This window comes from Triticum dicoccoides, chromosome 4A (genome assembly GCF_002162155.2).
Source record: "Triticum dicoccoides isolate Atlit2015 ecotype Zavitan chromosome 4A, WEW_v2.0, whole genome shotgun sequence".
Taxonomy (NCBI): domain Eukaryota; kingdom Viridiplantae; phylum Streptophyta; class Magnoliopsida; order Poales; family Poaceae; genus Triticum; species Triticum dicoccoides.
The window spans coordinates 388,856,638-388,866,108 of NC_041386.1; positions in this window are offsets into that span (position 1 = coordinate 388,856,638).

Genomic DNA, 9,471 nt, shown 5'->3' on the forward strand with positions numbered 1-9,471 from the left:
TCGAGTGTGATTTTGGAACTATTAGTGCGGCTACCTCTGGGACGTCTATGAATGTTGACAAGGAGCAAGACGACAAAGATACTACAGATGCGGCCACTTCACAGGCAGGTACAACTCCACAACCATGCCCTCACTTTATCAGTTGTTCTATTTCATTGAACTCTTATGGTCGAGTGTTTTGCAACACCACCGAATGTTATTGAACTTCCAGATGATGACGACCATGAAGACGTGCCTCAGAGGAACACATGAAGAAAATGCAGGACTTCGAGCAGGAGGGTGCCCGCCAGCAAAGTGTCTTAGTCAGCTCCAGCACCAGAAACAGTCATCCAACAATCCGGGGATCCAGTTCGGGCTTCCGTTTCATTCGCCGATCCTCTCTCGACTGATCGTCCTTCAACGTCGACTGCTCAAGTCCCTACCCCGTCTGTGCGACTCCATGCTTTAGATCCCCTGGCTGCCTTGTCTGTTCCACCGACTCCGCTCTTTGTCACCCATCACATCCTAGAGGACCAAGTAGGCGCTGCCAAGGAGGCTATATGCCAAGAAGGCACTGGTATAGTGACTTCCTAAATGAACGGTTTAAAACCCCTTTCTGCGACGGCATTTGGAACCGTCGCCAAGTGAGTGTGGGCGATGGGGGGTCCTTCCCACACGACCCAGAAATCGTTGGGGATAGGCCCTCCTGGGACCCGGGCTGGGGCCGTGTGTGATCGGGCAAGGCATGGAAACCCAATCATTTCTGTAGGTATGTACATCCCACACGGTGAATCCCAGAAATCATTTCCATAGGTATGTACATCCCACACGGTGAAGGCCAGAAATCATTTTCGTAGGTATGTACATCATAGACGATGAATCCCAGAAATCATTTCCGTAGGTATATACATCCCACACGGTGAATCCCAGAAAATCATTTCCATAGGTATGTACATCCCACATAGTTCTTTGTGTGGAAACATTTGTGCAAGGTGGCCTAACACAAACAGTTCGCTACCGGAAGCCATGTGTGATTGTTAATTGATCGAACATGCCTACTTTCTAGAAACCGTGCGGGTTGTTTGAGTTCATCGCCCATGGTGCTATCTAAGTAACCGTTTGAAACAGAAAACCCCAATAAGCAGGGTAATTAGCCTATTATTGATAATCCATGTACTAATCAAACTGATATTTCTTATAAAACACGCCGGATATTTCATATCTGTATAAAAGCAACCAGGATTTCATAACCAAATTACATCAGATAGCTTCGGCACTCAGTTACGCCATTACACAACAGCACCAAGTTTCACATGCAGCATCAAAAACCTTTGGAAAGTAGCATCATACACGGTAAATAGATAGATGAATCTCATCTGGGAAATTGCAGAAGCGAAGGCAAATATTGAGCCTTCAGTGATGCTGAATGTCCTTGCAACCTTAGGCCAGTGGCTATGGATAATTGCCCGCCCAACCTTCGTCCTCTTCAGCAAGACTTCAATATTGTACTGTGGGTGTTGAATGAATACCTTCCTCGCCTATTGACCATGCAGGTGGTTTGAGAGGTAATCATCGGTGAACTGCTTTGAAAAGTACTGAAAACAAAGCTATGCATAAATCGCTGTTGTAAATTTTGAAATGGCGCAAGGGGTAGAAACAAGGTAAAAGAGTTGGTACCATCCTATAGTTGACTGATGTCTTATTCATTGTGCAAACAAAGATCATGCTATTATTCGTCGCAAGTTTCTTAATCCTAACAATCTTTCTGAGTTTCTTGACATGACTGATATTCATGGACATCTCATTTCCCCATATGCAAAATGGGTCGAACAGTGGTTGTAAGCCTCTGATGGCAGGACCTCCATGTGGAAGACCAAATTGTAAGAAACCTAAATATTAGAATGATTCCTACAATTGCACAATTATGTGCTATTAGCCAAAGGACCCTGCTTGAACAAACCTCGATGGTAAACCGCAGTGTCTCCCATTGTTTCCCTTCAACACACATAAGGAAGATCTTGATCAGGTTAACTGAGAGTTGCCACACTATCAGTAGAATATGTACTGAGTACAGCCAAATTCGATTGGTGTCACATGCATAACAATACAAAATTCTACCCACAGCAAATGAAAATCAAATTGCAGAACTGAACCAAACAGTTAAATGGACAGCAGACCAAATGAACCAAAATAGTTAACTGAGCACGACATTGCAGAATAGAAACATGTACTAGAAGATAAGACAGTTAACAAAACAAATATTGTTGTTGGGTTTGTTGTCATCTCGCTAACCTGTGACGGATTTCATGACGAAACAGAGACATTCGTCATCGATCATGACGGTTCCTGGGAACATCACCAGAAATCTGTCATGGAATAACAGTTTTCTTGTAGTAAATGCTTGAGAACACTACTACGAAATGTAGCAATTGTTGGACCAAAGTGTTAACTAAACATTACATTTCAAAGGACCAAACTGTTAACTGAACATCAGATTGCATATTAACATTACATAGGACAAATCACTAGAAGGCACTGGCGGTGGCCTCGAGAAAACATCATGAACAGTATTTTGAAGTAGAAAACCGCGTGGCGGTGTCGACGGTGGCCTCGAAGACGAGGTGCTCCTCCAAGATCTGGCGGTCGACATGCATGGCAGCCATAGTGACCACGTTCTGTCAGGACCGGATTTTCGGGATATTAATTTCCCAAAAAATGGCCCTTGTGCTCACCAGCCCAGGATTACTATTAGCTGATGAGACACCAACTTGATACAGAAACTCCAAGCAAAATACAAAATGTGTATTACAAGACCATTTTGGCCTATGAGTACAACAAATGGTTTCTAGTGGTTGATGGCGGAAGCGATTTGTTGATCCTGGGTGTTCTATGGGGCTCCATTTCCCACAGGAACAGCTGACCTGGATAACTCCTATCTTCGCGAGCCTACTATCACCATTGCGTAGTTTTCGGGGCTGTCATCACAACGCTCCTCTCCATGCAAGAAATCTGGCCAAGTCAACAGCCAGGGATAAGCCAGTGAGTACTTTGAATGTACTCGCAAACATTATGAACATAGGTATAATAATACAATTGTTAATCATGCTCTTAAATATTTTATGATCACAACGTCAGTGACAGAATAAGAATCCATGATGGACGCAAGCAGGTTATTCATATACAACATGAATATGCAATAGGGGAGTAGAAATAGAATGCACCAATCGGGTGTCTGAAGCGACGCCTCGATGAAACTAGGGGAGCTACCCCCTCGGCTCCAACCGGAAACACCCATGTCCCCGGACCAGGTGGCATGCCTACCGGATGTAGCCGGTATCTTCCACCATGGCCTCTTAGTACGGTGTGTGCTAGGAAGGGGTTGACAACTTACTGAACCGTACCCTACCTATGGCAGGGACTAGTGGTAGTACGAAACAAGTATGGGGGTTACTGGAACAAGACTCGGTCTATGGTCGACTCAGGAGGTTAAATCATTTCTTGCATGATAAGCATAAGAAATATATTTCACACCAATAAGACAGAATAACCACTCATCATACCTCACCATGCCTTACCGGACATAACCGTCTCGATGAAGAACTAGAGACAAGCTCGTGTCTACCCAAGACATAGACTTTCCCGGGTTCCTTCCGGTAGGCATGAACGGAATACGAGGGTGATTACTATCATAAACATATCAAATTCCAACAGCACGGAATCATCAATATGCACTCATGAGTATGATCATGTCATCACATAAAATAACGAATACTCCGAGTCAAGGTGGTGTTGTAACCGTATCAAACAACACACAACAATATTATGCCAGGGTTCAAAATGCTTGCCTTCAAGAGTATGCAAGTGGGTGTGCATTTTTTGAAAGTTGCCTCCCTCTCCAAAATCCTATTTAAGAAAAATTCAAATTAACACATAGTTTCAAAAAAGTAAAAAAAAGTTGTTTGAATTTTTTTCAAATAAATATGAAAATAAACTAGACAAAATTTGAGAAACAACAGAAAAAGAATCAAATCAATTGGACTTGTATTTTAAAAGTTATAGCCAGTCAAAGTTTAGTCAAAATCTATTTTTAATAAAAATCAAAACAAGAAAACGGTTCGGCAGCACTTACGTTGTCCTCTAGTGAAGGCGTATTTGGTGGAATGCGCTTCCACTTAAAACATCCTTCGGTGGGGCTGGGTCACTGACGGTGGGTCCATCGGTCCCACTGGTCAGGTTTGACCAGTCGCCCGCGCCTCCTTCCTCCTCTGGCCGAGAAGAGGCGGGTCTCCGGCGATCACCGTCGATGAACGGCGGCTCCCCACGGGGTTCCAAGGGCAGGGATGGATCCGCCACTCCAGGGCGGTCCTCCCAGTGGTCGAAGGGCTGGCGGGGACGAAGGGAGTCACCGGGGGCGAGCTCCACGGCGGACGGTGGTTTCGGGAGGATTGGGGTCTCGAGCTACCTGGCTCTCGATCGCGTTTGAGAGGTGGGGTGGCTCCGCAGGATCGAGGGGAATAGGATGGAAGCACGGGAGGGGTTAGGGGCCTCGGTCTTGGCCGGATTTTACCGGAACATGGCAGCGGCCGAACCTGCCGGAGATGGGAGAGATGATGGCCTCTGGCCAAACTGGGGGAGGAGGGGGCTTCCTACCACTTGAATAAGGTTGCTGACGAGCTCAGGTGTGATCGGGAGGGCTATTTATAACCCGGAGAGGTCGGTTCCCATGGCCGTGGATAAGAACGCCGGCGAACTGCCCTTCTGTAGCCATGGGGTGCGTGGCGATGGCTGGTGGGGTTTGGCAGGGCGAATGGCTGAGCTCGAGCTGTTCAGGGCCGAGCTGGCGCGTCGCTGTGGCTCGGGCGGCGCCGTCCATGGCAGGAGCCTGCTGTGGCGCCGGCGTGCCGCCAAGCAAGCTCTGACAGCGGCGCTGTAGGGCGCCAGGGTGGCTTGGAGGGTTCTGGCGAGCGGGCGAGGGTAGGGCGTGGCTCTGGGGGTGAGCAAAGTCCGGGGGCCAGACGCGCCGACTCGGGCGCACGCACGTGCAAAACGCGTGCTCTGGCCGCGCCTAGAGCACGCATGCGAGGTGCTCGTCAAAATGCCAATGCCTGCCAGGGGGCTCTAATCCACATGAGGTTTAGTAGGGTGGGGCTATAGACTAAGATAGAGCCATGAGACATGCTGGTTAGGCAAAGCAAGCAGGTTCAAAATGCAAACTAGGTTTCATGCCAATTCTGTTCATGAACTCAAGGTGTTCGACAGAATGCTATGGTCATCTAGGCATCTCTTGGGGTGGCCAAAAACTCTAGATCAGAGTCTCTTTAGATGATAAAGAGGGTGGCAAGGTTAGTTTGACAAAAACAAAAACTCCCTAGTGCCAGTTTGTGAGAAAACCAAATCTTGGCAGAAAGTAAAGGGCATTATTGCATGGACCAAAAATACTCCAATGGGTCCAATATCCTGGACTTAAGGGTTTGGTAGAGTGTACTTCAAACAGGACAAATCCCAAGGCAACAAGAGCAAGATAAAATATGGTTGCAGTGCAAAACACTAAACTAGACCAAAATGAAGATTAGGATGTTTTGCTCAAATTTTTCAAAGAACACCAATGGGTTTTTGCATAAAGTTGAATTATATACTCCTACTAACATCTCCCAACTTTGGTGGAATTTTTAAAGAAATATTTAAATAGGTTGCAGTGCAAACCACAAACTGATCCAGATTTGAAAACTTGAGGTAGGGCTCAAAATTTCCAAATGACTAAAAGAGGTTTTTGCATAAAAGTGATGTGGGAACATCACATGACATCCCCAAATTTTGTGGGGATTTTAAAGAAGTATTTGAAAGTGTTGTAGTGCAAATGGAACCCTAAAACTTCTGAAAACCCATTTTTAAAGGAATAAAGCTCAGGAAAAATAATTTCTTAAATAAGTCCACTGATAAAAGAAATGGTCTTGGAAAGATATACAAGTCCAACAATATTTTGAAAGGTTTTCACTTGGGTGAAAACTCCATAATTCAGGAGAAAAGGGTGGTTCTGAAATAAGAGAAAATCCAGAAAATAAAAATTTAATTTACCATGACCAAATTTTGATTAATAAATCATGGTTAAACATTTTGGGGTGTTACACGTTCGCGCATGTGGCAGCATGCTACTCAGCTCCATGTTATACTGCGTGTAAAATGGTTGTGGGCGGCGCTTAATTGGAGGAGGGGGCCAGTGATTTCGGTGGAAGGTGTCACTCTTTCAGTCGGGGCATGTGGGACGGGAAAGGAGGAGGATGGTGTGGGTGGGGTGTGGATTATCTGACCATATCGACGAGGCTGTGCAGCAAGAAGAAGGGTCGCCGGCGAGGAGGTGGTGCTGCAAGAAGAAGGGTCGCTGGCGAGGAGGCTGAGCTGCCAGTAAGCAGCAATGAAGGTTTGAACTTGGAAAGAAAGGAGGAACAGTGGAAATGTGGCTTTTCGTAGGAGGGAGGGGGCGGGGATATAGATATTTCCGCAGTGGCAAAAAAAATTCCCTTAGTGCCGCGTGACACTGGCGTGCAAGTGTGGTTCAAGCGGGGGCGGTGGACTGTAGACGACAAAGCTTCCTGCGTAAGCCAGACAAGACGGTGCGCCAAAATATTTTATATCGCATCCCACATGATTCTTTCTAGTAAACTATTTATGGTATACCTGATTTTTTTCATTATGTTTTGAAAGACAAAATGGTGTTACGGAGGGAAAGGATGGTGTTTGAATTTCTAGAACATTTACGTACGGTGGACATGCAACTAGTACATGAGTGTTGTGTTTAAATTTGGAATTATTTTGGGTTCGTTTCGCGAGCACTCTTACAGGCGCATGCATGCGATGGTCCATAGCCAGATGGATTAGATCTCCGGCTGGGCGAGGTTGCAGGACGAGGCTACGGCGTCATCCGGCAACTAGGGGAGGGCAATGTGAAGCTCCGGGGTGATCGCGACCTACTGAGGGCAAAGATCGCTGGAAGGGCAAAGCAGGAGGAGGAGACCGCTGCCTTGTTGTAGAGGACAGGCATCATCATCAAGAAACTTGTGGATGAGAATGCCATACTCTGCATCGAGCAGAACAGGCTGGTGGAGGAATTCATGGATGCTGTCAAGCAGCGTATTAAGGACATGAAACTGATGAAAGAGATCATCACCCGCTGCGAGAACTAGCCTCCGCGACCTGCAATGCATAAAGAAAGTAGAGATCAGCGAGCCAGAACATTGTATGCGTCTTCCTTCTTCTTTTGCCCTTGTGTATTTTCGATAGTAGCCGCATGTGGCTTTTTTAATTATCTTCCTAATTATGTAAGGCAATTATTAACCACTCTCGTCGTCCTTATATATATTCATCAGTCTTGCTATAAGTCGCAGTAGATGCTATATAGGTCCATCGGATCTTACATCAAGATCCGTGCAAAATTTTCTTTTCAGATTTTCTTTTTTCTCTCTGAAATCTCAGTAGAGTGAGACATTGCCACGCCATTAAACAGAGGATCGGGCGCCATTAATGGAGACCTTGGGAGAGAGGTGGACGACAGATGGAGGTTAAAGGGCTCTCCTCCCGATAAGCACGCGCAGGAGTCTGATCGCATGCCTTCCGTACTAAAATAGCTACCCTGCACGACGCCTCCTAGCTAATAAAAAAGGGGACGCGTGGCGGCACGTAAATGGTAAATAGAACGCCCACGGTTTCAATAATACTTGTGTTTCTGATTGTAACATGACAACACTTGTTCCAAAATGACTTTGTTGATTGTTAATGTGTGCGCCATCACAAATCAGACAGCAAAATTACCACAACATGTTGGTGCCATCTCATGAAACCAAGCCAAGTTTCATGATTTTCATGCGTGTTTCATGTTTACAGGAATTAAAAAACCAAGTTTCTCAATGTTTCCAGCCGAGCCATGACGCCCAGATGTTTGAATTTCATTCCCATTTCTGGCATGGGACCTAGAAATTTACCCAAGGACACACATGTGATTTTTCAACCAGCTTTGGTGCACTGGAGCATGTGCTTGTATTTAAAGTTTGAATTATGCACACAAAGGTGACAAGTTCCCTCTTAGAACCACGAGCCTTCTTGAGAGAAGCTCCGGTTTGCAAGAAACTTATACCAAAACTTGTTCCTATTCTGCAATTTTTTTTACCACAACATGGTAGTACCATGACATGACAACATGCCAAGTTTCATGATTTTCAGGCGTGTTTTGGATTTACAAGAATTTTAAAACCAAGCTTCTCAATGTTCTCGGCCGAACCACGATGCCCGGATGTTTGAATTTCATTCCCATTTCTTGCATGGGACCCAGAAATTCACCCGAGGACACACATGTGATTTTTCAATCAACTTTGGTGCACGGGAGCATGTGCTTGTAGTTCAAATTTGAATTATGCACATTAAATGACCAGAAACTCAATTAATGTATAAAAAAGGCCAAACGAATCCGGAATCATTCCAAAATTTAACTGGGCACTCATATAGTTCTATGTTGCCTCTGTAAAGAAAATCTGGGGGAGGCAGCGTATATTGTTTCGCACACAAAGGTATAAAAAAATAAAGAAATAAAGAAATTAGCATACCTATTTAATTCTTGGGTTCTTATTATTTATGCCAGTAGTTGTGTATCACTACTCAGTTTTGCCATTAGAAGTTACAACTACTCAAAAAATGCCATTGATCCGTGAGATTCCTGCTCAAAAATGCAATTAGATTGCTCAAAAATGCCATCGTTAAGTTAGATGTTTGCTCAGAAATGCCATTAGACATTGTTATTTTCACGTCAAACCCGTTAACCATGTTACATGACAAAAATAAGCCGATTCTCACAATGATAAGTTAATGGTGTCCAGCACAACACACCCCTCAAATAAAACTAAGCACCCTGGAATTCTTTGACAAAACTAAGCACCCTAAAATTCTTTGACAACTAAACTGCTGGGTATATGATGTTGGCCATATATATTGTACGTACATAATGTGAAGAAACAAGTGGTAGTACTATACCAACTAAAAGATGAAATGCACGAAATATAACGAGAAGAAACAGAACATAGTTCTGCTGGGGGCTCAGCACAACACACCCCTCAAATATAACTAAGCACACCAGAAATTATACTAAGCAACTAATCCGGTATACATTGCATTTAGAACCACCATGAGCAACGACATTGCCACCTTACTCGGAGTCGTCGTCCATGTCCTTGACTTCGGCCTTGTCACTCTTCCTCTTGGGCGATACTTCTTTGCTTGAACCGCACACTTGGCTCTTGCTCTTCATCCAACCTTTGTAGATATTGAAACAAAGGTAGCCATCCATTGCAGCGTAGTGGATGTGGTATATATATAGTACAATCCACTACCATGCATGATGAAACGTGTGAGGAGATTTCTTTAGTTCACCGTACGAAGGAGGAACCATGGCTCCTGCCAGGGTTAGCGTTGAAGGCTGATCAAGGGAGGGCACCAGCCCTTCCTTCT